The sequence below is a fragment of the Crocuta crocuta genome, unplaced genomic scaffold (assembly GCF_008692635.1).
Source record: "Crocuta crocuta isolate KB4526 unplaced genomic scaffold, BGI_CrCroc_1.0 scaffold165, whole genome shotgun sequence".
In the NCBI taxonomy this organism is placed as follows: domain Eukaryota; kingdom Metazoa; phylum Chordata; class Mammalia; order Carnivora; family Hyaenidae; genus Crocuta; species Crocuta crocuta.
The window spans coordinates 3,050,432-3,068,788 of record NW_027530502.1 but is presented as its reverse complement, the minus strand read 5'-3'; the positions used below and the strand labels follow the sequence as shown (position 1 = coordinate 3,068,788).

General features: G+C 35.6%; 1 protein-coding gene across 1 annotated transcript in view; it reads right to left on the bottom strand.

Moving 5' to 3' along the window:
* Positions 1–18,357, bottom strand: part of ZNF804B (zinc finger protein 804B) — a 514,753-nt gene that overhangs the window by 102,886 nt on the left and 393,510 nt on the right. The window lies entirely within an intron of this gene.

Below are 18,357 nucleotides of genomic sequence, written 5' to 3'. Positions count from 1 at the left end.
ATATTTATCTGCAGTCTCTAACTCTAGGCTAAGCTTCTCCTACAACAGACATTGCCAATGGGTTCAACACATATTTTACAAAACTATTACTTTATAATTTTGACTATGCTCTATCACAAACAGAGTTTTGGCCACATCACTACCCTGTTTAAAATCCTCTGAGCATAGAGAATATAGTCAGTGGTATTGTAACAGATTGCATGGTGACACATGGTAGCTATACTTGTGGTGAGCATATACAGAGAGTTGTTCAATCATGCTGTACACCTGAAACTATCACAGTGTCAGGTGAAAATTACACTTCAATTTAAGAAGTATAATAATATAATCCTCTTGAATTCTCTTATTGCCGATAGATTAATAGTGATGAATACTTATTGAGCATAAGCTATGTGCCATGTAGTAAGCTAAGTATGTGGTGAATTATCTCACTTAATCCTCACACCAACCCTATAAAAATAAGTTCTATTTTAATCTACACTTGACAGATGTATCAACCAGCACTTAGAATCACACTAAGTAAGTAGAGAGGAGATTTGAATTCAAATAATTTATGCCTCTCTCCCTCGTTAATAAACAAGACGTTTGCCATCTCCCTCAAGGCCAGTCCTCTTGGTGTACCATCCAAGCTCCTTCCTACCTCATCAGTGTCATATTGCATGAACCCAAGCTCCTGTATTACCCCCTTTAATTCTATAATCAGACCAAGTCACATGATATTAAATTATCTGCTTTCATGTCTATGCCCATACATCCTTTGAGGGCAGGAACTGTTTTATTCAATTTTGTGTCCACAATGCCAAACACTGTCTAGCCCAGAGTTAACTAGTATGCATTACATAAGTTAATGGATGGTAGTAGTTTCCATATTCATGCTTCCTGCCGTGCCGCAAAGGCCTCTATTATCCCAGTGCCTAAATAAAAGAACGACCGGCACATAGAGGGTACCAAATAAATACATATAAAGAATGTAGAAACAGGGGGTGCCAGGGTGGCTCAGTCAGTTAATTGTCTACCTTTGGCTCAGGTCATGATCTCTCAGTTTGTGAGCTCAAGCCCCACATTGGGCTCTCCACTGTCAGTGTAGAGCCTGATTCAAATTCTCTGTTCCTCTCTCTTTCTGCCCCTGTTGCACTCTTACACACACTCTCTCTCTTAAAAATAAATAAATAAACTTTAAAAAAAGAATGAAGAGACAAAATAAAGGATGAGTTTTAGTTCTGTTTCTCTAAAATGACTAACCCTGTATAGAAAGAAATCAGGCCATAAACCTGAATCACAGGACCATTGCTGACCAGGTAAGAAAGCAAGCACAGGGAATGCAGGCAGATTGTCACAGCATTGGGCAAAGTGATGGAGCAATGAATTTAGACACAGGGACATAATGATTCAAGCCCAAATATAAGAGGCTAACACAACATGGCACAAAAGCAGGCAGAACAAAAGTACCATTAGCAAACAACAAACCTAGACCAAATATCTGGACTATCAATGTAAGAGAATTAAAGTAGCAATTTGGTTACATTCTAGGCTAATGGGGGATATGAAAACTACTGACAGGAAGTATCCAGTAATGAGAACATGGACTTCAATTTCAGGACAAATGCCCAGTTGCTCAAAGAATTGAAATAATGGCTTGTTAATGTAGTCACTTGAGAATTGAGACAGAGGTTTAACATTGAGTTAGAGCTCAGTCTTTTGAACTAGGCTTACAGTTAGAGGCAACCATTATTTCTCATCCCATCTTTCTCCAAGGGTCATTTTACGTGTCCTTTACATGCCCTGTCTAATTTCAAAGACTGGGACTAGAGACTACTTAGGTTTACCCACAGTTTTTCTTATACTATCATGACATTAGAATAACAGCCTTAGAAATGTGACCCTGTGCCTTGGACATGGAAAACCTCTGCCTCAGTGCCCAGAAGTGCCTTAGCTTCAATAACTGGAGGTGGGTGGCAATTGAGAATTCAGGGGAGCTAAAAATATGCTCTCATGTTATTCTTGATTATGTGGAAGATTTTTTAAATGTTTATTTATTTTTGAGAGACAGAGCATGAACAGGGGAGGGGCAGAGAGAAAGAGGGAGACACAGAATCTACAGCAGGCTCCAGGCTGTCAGCACAAAGCCCGATGTGGGGCTCAAACCATGAACCATGAAATCATGATGACCGGAGTCAAAGGCAGACCCTTAACTGACTGAGCCACCCAAGTGCCCCTATGTGGAGGATTTTATAACAACGGCTCAATGACTAGGGGTGAGGCTTCTGCAGTTACTCTTGGTATCCTCATCTACACAGCATTTATTTCTAAAAACCCTTTAATTATGACATTAAATGAATTTCAGTGCAAAATTTTGTAATTATAAGAGAGATCTACCAACATTTTAGCCATTTCCTGTGAATATTCACATTTCACTATCATCAGACTAAATTGCATACCCCATTTCTTGCTTCATTTCTCTTGCCATGAAATAGTGCTGCTATCCCCATCTTCCTTCCTTGTAAGAGATTAATGATATTTCCCAGGGCATATTCTAGTTCCCTTATTAAGAGAGGAGGAATACACACACGGGATATAAATGCCATTAGCATAGCACAGAGTTCACAGTCCAGAGTGTCTATCAAATCCAGAAGTAAGAGCATAAACTTAACAACAAGTGATTGGGGGTCAGAAGTGGGGAAGCTGAGACCTGAGAAGGATTTCTCCTATACCTCAGGCATAGGAGAATATAAGCCAAGAGTTGGATAGGACTAGAGGAATAACAGAGGAAAAGAAAAAATTAAGGTTTATTATGCATCTTTGGCAAAATTGGAAACTGGTTGGTACTAGAGCTTACTTTTAGTAAAAGAACCATAATCCAGTGGCCCATGATATGACCCAGTGTGAGGTGGGCCTGTTCTCTAGTGTGAAGTTGAATTGTCCATGGAGAAGTAGCAGAGTTGGTCTAGCTGTATGTACCAGAAGACTGGAGGGCAAGGGCTCAGACTAGTAGACTAGTAAGGAAAGTATCATATAATCTAAATCTAACAGCTAGAAGAGGCAAGTGATGTTCAGAAACTTCATTAGTTCTAGCAAATCAAGCAATGGTAAAGCAGGGTACATTTTCCACTGTCTCATGCTACTTCATCCATCCAGTCATTCAGCCAGCCATCTAACCACACACTCATCTGACTAATAACTAAGTAGTTATATGTTCAAGAATTGTTAAAAAATAGAACTTCCCTATGATCCATTAATCATCCGAGCTGGTATATACCCCTAAAATAAAAAAGTACTGTGTCAAAGGATACAGACATTATTGTAACATTTACAATGCATGCTATGTTTATTGCAGCATTATTTACAATAGCAAAATTATATAAGCACCCCAGGTATCTATGGACAGATTAGTGGATAAATAAGATTCATACATACATACATATATATACATATGCATACATAAACCACACACGTGCATACATACATACACACGTACATACATATAAATATATAATGGAATATTATTCAGTCATAAAAAAGGGCATGTTGCCATTTGTGACCATGTGGATGGAACTAAAGAGTATAATGCTAAGTTAAGTAAGTTTATCAGAGAAAGACAAATACCATAAGATTTCACTTATATGGTATTTAAGAAACAAAACAAATGAACAAAGGAAAAGGAGACAAACCAAGAAACAGACTCTTTACTATAGAGAATACACAAAAGGTTACCAGACGGGAGGTTGGTGGAGAGATAGGTGAAATAGGTGAAAAGGATTCAAGAGTACTCTTGTCATGATGAGCATTGAGTAATGTATAAATTGTTGGATCACTATATTGTGCACCTGAAACTAATACAAAACTGTATGTTAACTATGCTGGAATTAGTAAATTAAAAGCACGTAATTCTATTATTGACTTACTAGTTATTCAAAGTTCTCTTTCACGCTTTGCCTAAAAGGAGGTTTTGGAAGCTTATTTTTTTTAAAAAGTAATATTTATGAAGCAAAAGAAAGCCTCATGTTAACCATTCTCAATGATTCATTAAAAGGTTGAAAAAGAATTATAAATTGAATATGACAGTTATCTTAACAAGAGTCATTTTTAAAACATTAGGTATTGCCATTGGGCATTTTATGTTTCAGCTCAATAAGAATTCTGTAGTAATTAATTACTTTTAATAATTAATACTTTGGGTGCACGGAGAGAAAATGTACTTTTTCACACAAAAATTTACATTCATGCAAATAACAGGTACATCTGTAATGTTGCAAGAATTCTGACTAGAGTAATGCTTTTAATTGGAAGTATGGATGTTTTGCTACAAATTATTTTATTATTGTAATGATGATCACACAGTAACACCCACTGAGCATTCATGGTATAAACAGGAAATCTGCTAAGCACTTCACACTTGTTAACTCCCTTAATCTTCACAATAACCTGATGAAGTATTATCTATTATTACTCCATTTAATGATATGGAAGACAAGGCACAAGCATGTTTAGAAACTTGTTAAACACTGAAAAGCAGAGATTGGATTAAGAATCAGATCTGCCTAGTTTCAGGGCTATTAATCACCATGCTAAAGGCTGCCTCAATTACTTAGGCTTTATCCAAATACCACAAGTTTTCAAGCTGCCTCTGGTAACATTTTGTGGATTTGGGATGATACCAAGGCCCTAGTTCCCAGAGAGAGTAAGAGGAGTAATTATAATTTTAAAAACCTATTAAGTTCTTGAAGCTGAGAGATAGGCACGAGGAAAATACAAAGTGGTAGGTAGTCTTGTTTCTACTGGTTGTGAATATGTGCCCTGATTATTAAAAAGGAAACGAAAAAATCAATTGCTGCTCTTCATATCTCCTTGATGGTTAATACCAGCTCAGAGCTTTGAGGACTGAATTCATATTCTTTGTATGAAAGCTCACATTTGACCTTTCACTGTTATGTGTAAGAGATTGCTTTAAGAATTCTAATATTCTCTAACCTGTTCTATTATATTGTCCCCAAATAAGATCCTGCTTCAAAGACAGTGCATTCCCCTCTTCTGATCAAGTGGCTGTCATGGATTCAGAAAACTCTCTTAGTCCCCATTGTCTTCCTGAATCTTTGTAACAGACTGGATAATGGAAGACTCACTGTAGAGGGTTTTATTCATTTATTCATTTATTTTATTTTTGTGATAGGGAAAAAAACTATTCCTTGGAGGCTGACTAGCTTGAATCTCAGCCTCTCTCTTATAGAAGTTTCAGTTATTTCAGTATAAATTAAGGGGAGTAATGAGTAGCTTGCAGGACTGCTGTGAGTATAAAATGAGTTTATTTTTAAGGAAGCACTTAGCATAGTGCATGGTAAAAGTAGAACCTGATGTCTAGAAACTGTGTGTATATGTATACATGAATGCATTATTGCATGCATGTGACACTAGGACGTTATTTAAAAAGGCTCCATTCTCTCATGAGTCTACAAAGCAACTTTAATTTTCTGATGGAAATTTGAGCAAGTGAGAGGAGCCATCTCAGTCTCACTCGACCATCTTATATGAAAGCACAATCAGTTCATGCTAGCCAATGCACATTTGGTTGATGCAATTAGGAGATTCAGACATTTTTATCTCATGATGATCATTTAAATTTTGGACTACTTTGGAATACCACACATAGTCAAGAGATCCTCATATGTGCTCATAATTGAGCATTAATATTACTAATAATGATATTCCTAAAGATGTCATAACTTCTTTTATAAAAAGGATGGTCTTTGCATTATATAGCATCTACCATGACATTTGTTACTTAGAAAAACTCAATAAATACTTATTGAATAAGTAAAACTCATGGATTAAAAGGCAGAGAATTGTATTCCCACTACATAATAGATAGTGTGGCCTGCTCTGACAATGTAAGTCCTATCATGGAGAATGAAACTGTTGAAATGATGGCAGATGGGTATAGTTCTAAATACATGGAATTTTTNTGAGGTTTAAAGAACTCAGTGAAGAATTATCCTAAAGCAAGAAAGGGTACTCCTACACATAGATTCACAACCAGAACTACAGGTTCTTGACTTTCAGTATTTGTCCCATCTTCCATAATCAACTATTCTCTTTACAATTCATTAAGAATCTGGTCATGGGTTACCAAACTTGGACTAGAAAATGATCAGAGTTACAGTGCTTTCTATCAGTGCTCAGGTAGGTGTGATGTCAGCCACTTCCTAGATTTGAAAGAGAGCTTTTCCCTTCTTATTAATAATTCATTTATGGTACCCAGATTAGAAAATGAGTACAACCACATTAAATATATGAATTTTTTGCCTCTGGGTAGCAAGTTTTGGAGACAGTTTGGCATCATTTCTAATTTGGAAAGAAATGACAAATTTCTGACTTACTGGCAAAATGGCAGAGTGAAGACTGCATTTCTGATCATGAAGTAACAATTAAATACTTAGAGTTTGCTTGTATAACTGCTTATTTTGGGAAAGCTTCCTAATTGGCTACACTTGAACAGAGACTATTTTTGAAAAATACATGCATTTCTATTAGAACCACTGTTCATCAGTATTCTACACCACAAACTACATCTTCCTCAGCATAAATTAATATACAGTTCTTCTACCAGAAAAACAATTTAGAAAGAGAGTAGAGCAGTCTTGGATGTTCCGTAAGATAATCATAACAGTAGCTATTGCTTCATTGCTTACCTATGCTTCCCTGCCAAGAAGGCAGAAAGGGGGCAGGTATAATTTCCAGACTGCTTATCGATCGAATACAGATGCTACAATGCACCTGTTTTAAAGGTCATGAAATGGTTTGTAGAGGTTTTTAACAACTGATTAAATAGTAAAATATACATAAACTGATGAGCCTTGCTGGACACGATAAAATGTAAGGACTACCAAACAGTATACGTCGGCTGGGGAGAAAAAAAGGGTCCATGAAAAGATAAGTAAATTAACCGAGGGTCAGGGAAGTGGTTGAATCCATTAAATAGAAGTCCTTGGCCTACTAATAATGCATGAATGCATAAATATAGTGAGTGAATAAATACATTTGAATTCTCTTTCACTTTTTGTCTTGGTGTGTATTGTGGTACAAGGAAGAAAAGTGGAATGCTGAACTGTGTACAGTGGTATCTAAACCCATATATCTGTACAATTCAAGAGTGAACCCCAATATAAACTACAGACTTTGGCTAATAACAATGTATCAATATCAGTTTATCAGTTGTATCACATTAATTCACCACACAAATGCAAAATATCAATAATAAGGGATATTAAGTGTTAAGAGTTGAGTAGATAATATGGGAATTCTTTGTGCTTTCTGTCCACTGTTTCTGTAAACCTAAAACTGCTCTTGAAAAGGTTGTCTCTTATTTAGAAAAAAAAACACATTTTAATAGTCCTAGTTTCATTGAACTCAAAGAAAAACAATGTAGAGTGTAAAAATAATCTAATCAATGCTATATTATGTATATAGCTGAGTTTGAGGTGTGCCATGTGACCAATGAGAACTTTTTTGTATGGAGTAATCTTGAGATTCTCAGTTTCTCTCTGTCATTTTCTCTGAGACAAAGAGTAGCCCTCACCAACCTTCAAGAAAAGCAGGATCTCCTGGCAGACCATATTTACAGTCATTAGATCCACTGGAAGATCAAGGGCAAAATTTCTACATTTGAAAGAAAGATCCTAAAATGTGTCTATTGTGTGGGTGTGTAGAACACGATAAGAAAAGGAATTTTCTTCCTCAAGACTGACAATACTGTCCCACTTATAAAAGTAGTAATTACTACCCCATCAATTCAACCCACAGATATGTATAACTGTAATGAATATAGACATATTGCATTCGTCTAAATTGAATACATTTAAATGAATACATCCATTGTGCATTAGACAGAAAGTACCTTCATTTAGCCATTACTCCTGCTGTAACTAGTTATTGTAAAAATGCAATTAATAGTGTCTGACATTTCATTTTCTAACATAAGAGAAATCAATGAAAAATGTCAGGTATCTAAGTTTTCTAGAAAGTTGCAAGTGATGCCTGCTCAATTACAAGACTTTTTTAAATTCAATATTTCTAGCAGTTATTTAGTGGAGAAATGGTCACTAAGAGCTACTGATCTAGACATTGTTTCACCTTTGCTTGGGAACTGGCTTGCAAGTATGTTCCCTTAAATAGATTCCGGTGATTGTCAAGTAAATTCTCATTCCCATGTCTTCTCAGGTTGTTCTGGTACTAATCTATTCAGTCCTAAAAAACTGTGTTTACATTCTACATGTGCTAAAAACAGGCCCAGGAACCCCTGAAGTGATGTATGAAAAGAGTATAGTGCCAGTGACTTTCCTTTTAAGGACATGCGAACCAGATATATGCCAAAACTCCAAGAGCATTTTCTGTTTTCCTGAATGTCTGCTATCATGCCTGATAAAAAGTCTACTACATTTGGTTTACTCGTTCTATAACCAGGGATGTTTAAAAAGTGATTGTGCTCACAAAGGCACATCATTATTTCAAACTGGCTGCTTCAGGCTTCTATCTATTGCCATCCTAATAGGTAATTTACTTTCAAACTTAGAGAAAACCAGCTATTGTGAAAGAAGTATGCTATATAGAAGTTCTGTGACTCAGATCTTGAAATATTAAGTGCAACTTGGGAAAATGTGTCAAAGTAAGGAAAACCTATTAAAATGCTAGCTTGAGAAAATGGTATTCACATGGGCTAAAAGAAATGCTATAAACTAGATTATGTTCATTTCAAGATCATGAAATGATGTACAAAAGGTTGGTTTCACTGTCATAATTTGGAAGAAATATCTGTCACTTACATTTTGTCTATTTATTATTAGTCTCACAGAACTTTGCAAAATATAGTTTAGCAACTTCAGAAACCCCTAAAAAGGAAGTCTGTAATCCAGTTTTATGGTTACACACTTGCTTTTTGAAAACAAACTTAAAACACTTGTCAGTTGAAGTCATAAAGCCTGATTATCAACTGGAAATTGTGGCCAAAGTCAATTTGTGTCCTAATGGTAGTACCAATGATACATCCCACCCACACTGTGGCCAATAGACTATAGTTGTTGCAAATTTTCACAGTTGCTTGAGCACTTGGAGGATCCATACTTGTTAACACCAGTACCAATTTAATAAGCCATATAGCTGTGCTCCAATCTATAGTGTGTTTGTATGTGTGTGCATAAAAAGAGACTAGCTACAATAAAATAGAAGTTGTGGGTCCACTGTAAAAGAAGGGGAATAGAAAAGTTAGCGTCCTTATAGAAGCATATAATTGGGAGGAACTTTAGAAATTCTTCTCCACATAAAGAAAATTAATCCAGAAGTTTTACGGTTTGCCCAGGCTGATGTAGGATAAGTAGCAGATTCAGGATGGGAATTCAAGTTCTTGACTTTTATCTCTGAGACCAATGGTAGAGTAATTAATTCTATTTCTTCACTTGGAAAATGAGATAGTCCTAAGGGACTATATTTTTGTTCTCTGAAACTCAAGAAGTATGAATGAATATTCAGAGTTTTAAGCTGATATAGATGTAGATATAGATACAGATATTCCCTTTCTTTTCTTAAACCACACAATCAAAATCTACTTAACAACATACTTAGAGGATTATGTTCTTGCTCTCGTGATGCCAGAAATAGAAAAATTTCCATTTTAAACAATCTCCTACAGAAGGAGAATCACCCTCAAATATAGGACCCCCCTTCCCTTTATTCCTTTGAGCTATAAAAATATTTAGAGCTTTATGAATCCATAGATTGTTACAGATAGTTATCTGGGATTGAACACTGAATTTAGCCAATACTAAAGAGTGGGCCTAGAAAGGAGGAAGTTACCATCTTTTCTGATATTGGAGGAGTATCTGAGATGAAAAAAAAAGNCCCCCCCTTTTTTTTTTTTTTTTTTTTTTTAACTTTTCTATGCTGCCCTTGAAGGAGTTTGGTACAGGGTAGGGATTTAGTTGTGCTATGAAGGTTTGAATTAGTTACAGTGCTATTCCACTGTGCAAGATAATGTAACACACAATTCCTGTTTTTAAAGACTCTCAGACCGCCTGCAGGGATAGAATTAATTCACAAATTGCAAGCCAAAACACAAAGGGATATATAATCATTTGGCGGGGATTTAAAGTGCTATGTGTATGTAGAGAAGGGAAATAGCCATGCTGTTTGTAATGTGCCTACATATCTAAGCAGAATAAGCCTATTATGATAGAATTTTATAATGAGTTTAAATTAATAGTCTTGGATTTGACTTTTACATATAAAAATGAATAATATTTGATGAGCTCTTTGATTCTGGATTTTAAGAAAGTACCTAAGTATTGCTGAGAATGAATGAACCTACATTTTGTGATGTGAATAATGCAGATTTTACTCTGTGTACTAATAAACAAGAAGCCACACAAACTTTAGGGATGCTGTGACTCCTATCCCCCACTTCCTCTTCTATTCCAGTGGGTATTAATTCTGATCAGTAGCTAAGACAGGAATGATGCTCCTGTTTATACTGTTCTTCTGTACACTGCTTGTGATTTTCCAGGACATCTCTCTTGGACTTTCTGCTTCTTATTTCAGAGTCTTTACACAAAGTCTGAGTTCACTTTGAATGCCCAAAACACAATGAAGTGATCTAAAAAACTGATTCCTATAGAATGCTTTCCCTCTATCCATTATGTCACAGAAAATCCTGACTGTCTGCTGTCTGCCTAAATACTCTGGAATCTGTATCCTTATTAATGGCTGCATTTATCAGCAAATCTCTATTCTGTATAAGCTGCAGTGGTGGCAGATGACATTTATACCCCTTTTAGTAGAAACAAGTCTCTTCTACAATATAAAGAGAAAAGAGAGCCTTCACTGGTAAGAAACAACTTCCAATAAATAAATACATTAGGCATTCCCTAGGAGAAACAGCATAAGCTTAGGCAAGAGCATCCCTCTTCATTTAGTGCATGACCAAATATCACATGGCTTTATGACTTTACTTTGGATTTCCCTGTTGGGTAGAATGCCAAGAGACAGAAAAAAAGAAGCAATAGGAAAACCTGCATGAGGAAAATGGACAAAGACACAGAAGAAGAAAAAGAGACACATGGGGTAAATAGAAGAGCCCATATTCTCTCACAGAGGAGTAGAATACAAGGTTAATGAGAAGCAAAGAACCAGATCTGTGGCATTGAAAATTAGAATTTTAACATAATATATTGGAAGGGATAAGTCCTAAATATTTTCCTTAGTTCTAGGTAATTCTTTTAGCCAAAAGCTATTTGTGGGGTGTATGGTGTATATAGCTCTTCTAGGATGTCTATGATTTGAGATTTATTTGTGGAGACCTGAAAGTATAGGAAGGTCAACAATATTTATAGTTCATATGAACCACCTTGACCTTGACATTCTCAGACTGACCAAGTTCTGATCAGTGTTCCTCAAAAGGAAATCTTTTATCATGGGATGTTCTAAAGGAGTCCAGACATTATGTAGTAAATTTGTCTCAGTTGGAAAGTTAAAGACCAGGACAGGAATTCAAGGATGCAAAATAAGTATTTATTAAGTTCTTACTGTGTTGGTATTGCTGTGTTAGGTGCTGCAGGAACTGTATAAAACTCAAAAGGTATTAGCTCTACCCTAAGAGAATGTATAGTTAGCCAATGGAGGCAATATATGATGGAAATAAGAAAGTACTTTGCATAAAAAAGAGTAAGAGCATTTAGGAGATGGAGATTGGGGTATGAATCTGAAGCCTAACTGAACCTTTGTAAACTCCAAGGCCCTTCATTGAATTATCAAACTTCCATAAAACAAGAATAAAAATGTCATTCTCACAGGATGATTGTAACAACTAAACAAGTTCAAACATAAAAAGCACCTAACATTATGCATAACATAACTAACACATCTAGGCACTATGCATAACTATGGATAGATGGAGAAAGTTATAGACGTATGTGTCTATTTAAAATAAATATAATCTTAAATGTGGAGGAAGTGGGCAAAATGGAAAGATAGAGCAGGAATGGTGTCTAGGAAGGCTGTTTTGAAACTATTTATTAAAAATGGAGGAGGCAATATGTCCTTGTGATTAGGAGTATAGTTCTGTATTGGGCAGCCTGAGTACAAATCAAAGCTCTATTCTTCACGTGTGTAGGGCACTCATCAATTCCAAATGCGTGTGTGCCTTCAACTGTAAAACAGGAGTGAGAGATAACAGTAACTAACCCATGGGGCCACTGAACTAATTATGAAAACAAATCAAATGAAATACTTGGCACAGTACCAGCTTCATGTTGCTATTTGTTTATATTTCCTAGGCTTGGGAGTTTGTTTTCCATTGTGTTTTTACAGAGTTTAACAGCAAATGGAAAAACATAGCATTGGATTTGCATGTGATATACTGTGCTAGTTAAGGACAAACAATGGGCTGATTAGAGTACAAGTGTTTGGGCTGGGAAAGGAGACTGGGGGAGAGTCCTTGAGGACTGCGCCAAAAAATACTGGCTCCAGTAGGGATGGAGAACCACATCTACTATAACCAACACCCAAACAATCTAAGTAAAGAATAGGCCCATAAAGTTCAATAAAAAGAATTTCTTCCCACAGGGAAGAGATGTGGTTATCTGTACCCGACTGAGTGATGTTCTTCCTATGGGACTTGTCTTCATGTTGCAAACTAAAGGGAAAAATTTCAATGCAAAAACAAGTGGAAGCTTCAGTCAGCCACTTAATCATGCTCCTATGAGAACACTAGTGCCCTTTATTGCTGACTCTTTTATTTCCAAACTCCCCATGGCGCCATATTCCAGATAAGTTACTTGTTAGAAATAATGTTCTTTGCATTAAACATACATTTTCCTTTCTGTAAATAGGTGCTGCTTTCTACTACAGATGGTGAGCGGAGCTGGCTTCCTGACCTGGCCTTTTGCTACTGTCTTTTGGATTTCTGCCTTTGGCACAAGGACAGATGGACTAAATTTTTTATGTACTTTTTTGTTTGCTATTGAAAAAAGCTTTAGTTATTTTCTGTTACAGTTCTTTTACTTTATAAAAATTATAACTTGAAAGTTTATCAATTTATAACATATAGGTATCTACCTCTCAGATAAACAGTAAGTAATATTCACTCATTCTGCAATGGCATGTTTTGACTTCTCCATTTATGTGAATATTCCTTATGTCTCACGACAAATGATCTCAAGGTCACTTTACTTTTTATTTAGTATCAAGCATGTGCTACCTTACATTATTTTTCATTAATTGCAACATGACCTATTGTTCTATATTTTCATTATATAGTCAGGCTGTCCAGACTCAGACCAATTATTTTATTTCTTCAGCAAAACTTTCAAAATGCCTTATGTGTGTATATGTTTTTGTGATAGTATTTCCATAAAATACTTCCATCAGCCTTAAATCAACTCATTATTTGATAAGCTAGTATTATAATCAAACATGAATTTGTAAAGTTTTATTAATCTGCTGATTTTGTCAATTCATCTGCGGTACATTTAGTTAACATTTTCATGAAAACTTGGATAGTCTAAGATCAGTGTTCTATTTATCAGTCTTTAATTCCCACATCTGTATGTTGAAACACACCAATAAGATGTCATTATTTTACAAGATGTTTAGCAACATCTAGGCATTCAATTTGCTAATAAATTGAAGAACAATTTATTCAGATAGAAATGAGGTCATGTTTCTTCAATATTTGAAACAAAAAAGTGGGAAATTTTCCACTTTCTTGTGTCTCCATTTAACTAAATTGAATTTAACTTCACCAATCTATGCATAAACTGTCTTTTATAATGTGTTAGGGAAAAGAGCAAGACCTAAGTGTGTTCTTAAGAGCTAAATATGAATTCCAATGAGTAATCAAGTGATAGATATATTAAATTAAAAGCTAAGATTCCTGTTTCCTCGAAAGTAAGTTTTCAAAAACATTTCTCCTCTTTTTATTTTAATACAGAAGTTAGAAAAAGGAGATACCTTGTGAAAACTCATAACATATACAACATGTGATTGTAATCAGACAGCCCATAGAAGAAAAAAAGGAAAAGAAATGAAAGAGACATTACACAGATATTTTTTTAGTAGAATATAAATATGCAAAAAAGAAGCTATCAGCCAATGGTGGTGTGCCTAAAATTTGTACATATTTTGCATCTTTTTAAAAAAATTTTAAAAAATGTTTGTTTATTTTTGAGAGAGAGAGAGAGAGGGCAGCACATAGCAGGGGAGAGGCAGAGAGAGAATGGGACAGAGGATTCTAAGCTGGTTCTGAAATGACAGCAGAGAGCCCGGTGTGGGGCTCAAACTCAAGAACTGTGAGATCGTGACCTGAGCCAAAGTTGACACTTAACCAACTGAGCCACCCAGGGGCCCCTTGCATTTGTTTTTTATTCACTTCCTGTAAGAAACTGTGAGAACCTATATTAGCTCTAAAGGAATTCTTAAGCTTGATATATAGTCAGGCACTAAGGGCTTTCTGTTCTGTTTTATTTTGTTTTGTTTAGACTAGAAACTGAAGAATTTGAAGCAGAATTCTTAAACAACTCATACACCTTACCAAAAAGCTAATTAAATATTAATGTTTTATTTTTTGTCCCAACAGAAGATTTTTCCTTCTGTTGTAAATGGATCATACCATATGTACTCATTAGCTCTGACTTTTCACTCAGTGTCCTTATTTTGAGTTTAATCCATGTTGTGTGTATCACTGGCTCATTTTTATCAGAGGATGTCATTCTATTAAATGGCTTATATCCCCAATGTTTATCCATTCCCCGTTATGGGCATTTGGGTTCTTTCTGGTGGTACTCTGAACCGGAGAAAGGGTAGAAGTGTTGTAGAGGAACTATAAAAGGGTACTCAAAAACATTTGGTAATACATATAATATAAATAATCGAATATATGTGAGATTATCATAGTAGTGATGATGATTTTGTGGGTGGATACAATATGTTATAACTGATTGAACTGTACACTTTTAATATGCTCAATGTTAAAATAGCAATGATTGGTCTTTCTAATTTATTTTCCATACTCCTAATAAGAATTCCTTATGCTTCCATTGTTAGGAAAGGATATGGGTAGATATTACCCCAAACATAACAACACTAACATTTTCTTCTAGTATATAATTATTTATTTATCCTATTCTAAAAATAAAATTATTTTCATAATTTTGCATAAATGTAAAAAATAATTTCATTGCCAGATAAAGTTTCATTCACACATTTACCTTTCCAAGAATAAGGTACAACTTAATATGGAAAATATGCTTGATATTTTTAAAATCCTGTTCAGATTTCTCCCCCTGCCATTTGGCTACAGCATTTTTATTCTGCTCCCAACATAATGTTCTCAGGCAATGACTGTCTTTTTCCATGTATCCTGCTTAGCCTGGTGAAGTATGTTACCTTTATTTTATGGAGGTGGTCAAGAATGCTTAAGTTCCTGATGTGAATACTACTGAATGTCATTCAAATTATTTTTTTAAATATGATTTCATGACTGATTACAGAGATTAAAACATTACTGAAGTGATAACGAGTGTTTGAGGAAATAATTAATTCACATACCTTATAGGCATAGCCTGATGAGTTATTCAGCATTTAGGTGAAAGCAAATTCAATAATCTGGTGGGCTACTTTTGTATTCTATTAGTGTTTATGAGGCATTAACAACATACATTCAGGTGATAATCTTGTGTTATAAAAGATAATTTCTCAGGGCTCCTAGGTGGTTCAGTGGATTAAGCATCTGGTTCTCGACTTCGAGCCAGGTCATGATCTCATGGTTTGTGGGTTCAAGCCTCACATTGGGCTCTGCACTGGCAGTGCAAAGCCTGCTTGAGATTCTCTCTCTCCCCCTCTCTCTCTGTCCCTACCCCGACTCATATGCTCTGTCTCTCTCTCTCTCTCTCTCGCTCTCAAAATGAATAAAAAAGTTTAAAAAAAGATAATTTCTTGTACCTTTTGGCCACTTGACGATAAATGCTGATCATCACAGCCAATCAACAATGAATTATATATTGAAATTAATTGCTTACTTGCATATTTTGTATATTCATAATGAATATTGAAAATTAAAATGCTGATAAACACTGATATTAAAATTCCCAAGCTTTTGGGAAATACACATGATAATTTGATATTGAAAATGAACATTTTACCTCTTTTATGTATATTTTAATTAATGGTACTCTTGAGAACTTAGTTCTAGTTAGGTTGATTTTTTTTCTTTTAATTCTGCCTTTATGGGGCACCTGGGTGGCTCAGTCTGTTGAGTGTCCAACTTCAGCTCGGGTCATGATCTTGCGGCCAGTGAGCTCAAGCCCCACATTGGGCTCTGTGCTGACAGCTCAGAGCCTGGAGCCTGCTTCAGATTCTGTGTCTCCCTCTCTCTCTGCTCCTCCCTCACTGGCACTCTGACTCTCTGTGTTTCTCAAAAATAAATAAACCTTAAAAATTTTTAAAAATTCTATGTTTAGCAAACATTTATCTTACCTGAACTGGACACATATTTTTTTTAGTTATTCATATAAGGAAAATTCAATAAATTGTGTTTAAGCCCAGTTTTGAGGCAGGAAACTAGCGACACCTGTGTTCTATACCCAGCCTTATCCCGAGCTAAGATGTGTGTGACATCTCTCATTCTCAGTTTTCCTATCTTTAAAAGATGAGTTTGATTAATTGACAAGTTTCTTTTAAACTCTATGATGGTGCCAGTAATTTTTGTCTCTTTTTTGGAACAGACAATTTAAATTTTTTTTAACATTTTATATATTTTGGAGAGAGACAATGAGAAGGGGAGGGTCAGAGAGAGATGGAGACATAGAATCTGAAACAGACTCCAGGCTCTGAGCTAGCTGTCAGCACAGAGCCTGACGCTAGGCTCAAACCCACGAACCGTGAGATCATGACCTGAGCCGAAGTTGGAGGCTTAACCGACTGAGCCACCGAGGTGCCCCAGACATTTTTTTTAAGTATGCTTCACGCCCAACATGGAGCCCAGTGTGGAGCCCAGAGAAGAGCTTGAACTCAAGACCCTGAAATCAAGATCTCACCTGAGATCAAGAGTCAGATACTTAACCAAAACTAAGTCACTGAGGTGCTTTTGGAACAAACTTCTTAAATATCAAAATGTATGCTTGAGGAGAAAAAGATGTAGTTAATAGAATATTCTGACAATAAAATGTGAAGATGAGAAAAGAGTTTTGGGGGAAGGGAGGCTGAATTATTCAGACTTGCTGGTTTCTGCAATGATTTACTCAAGGATAGAACCATGAATACTTCTCCAGCCCTTTGTCACTGTAAACAAAGCCCAAAGAACAAGAAGACATTATACCAAATGACACCTATCATACAGTAAGAGTTAATAACATCAAAACCTTCCAAATATCTTGAATCTAACTATTTGTGCCAAAACAAGACATCTGATTATATAATTACAGTTTAAATGTTCTGACACCCACTTATTTAACCTGTTTTTTACTTTGTTTTTGTTTTCAATTTGTTTTGAGCTTCCTTAGTTTCTATTCAGTCAAGACAAATGACTAAAATAAATTAACGTAACATGTTTGTTGATGTACTTTCACATTTGCAATCCACTAGTGAGAAAGAATATGATGGGACTGAAATTGTAAGGTTGAAAACATCCTTTCAATCCTTTCTGCATCAGAAAGCCAAAGAAAAAGATTTGGAACTTGAAAGCATCAATCCCAACCAGTAAGAGCTCAAGTTAATTCCCTGCCAATGGTGGTGAATGCAGTGATTAGAGGAGGTAGGCCTTTGCATTTCCAATGTGGAGTTCCACAAGCCAGGTTCCAAGTCTAGAGTGAAGAATGAAGCCACTTTCAAAAAAAAAAAAAAAAATCAAAAGCCTTTTGCAAATAAATTTGTGCTTTTGCAAATAAAATGCTGAGAGTAACTTTGGAATTGCATTCCAAGATCATCATCAAGGTTGACAGAATCTATCAGATTTTGACAGAAAGATTTAGATTAGAAGGGCAGGGACTAGAGAAGTTGGTTTGTCCAATCAAGGTCCTTGGAATGATTGTTTCCTTGGAGATTATATTGCAAAGGGCTCTTATTTCTAAAATGAGAAGAAGAAAAGTGATTTTCTCTGTTGTCAAAAGATGTATTTATAGATGCAACACAACTACTAAGCCATATCACTCAAGGCTCATGTAGGTGAACAAATATATTGTTTTCTTTTTCTAAACATCTTTTTTAATCAAGAAAAGATTACTATTTGGGGAAGGGTTATTTATTTTAAAATCAGATCGCTTGGCACAGGGCTTACCAGGAGCTACTGCTCAGATAAGGACAAAGTTGTTTGCCCTTTTCTAT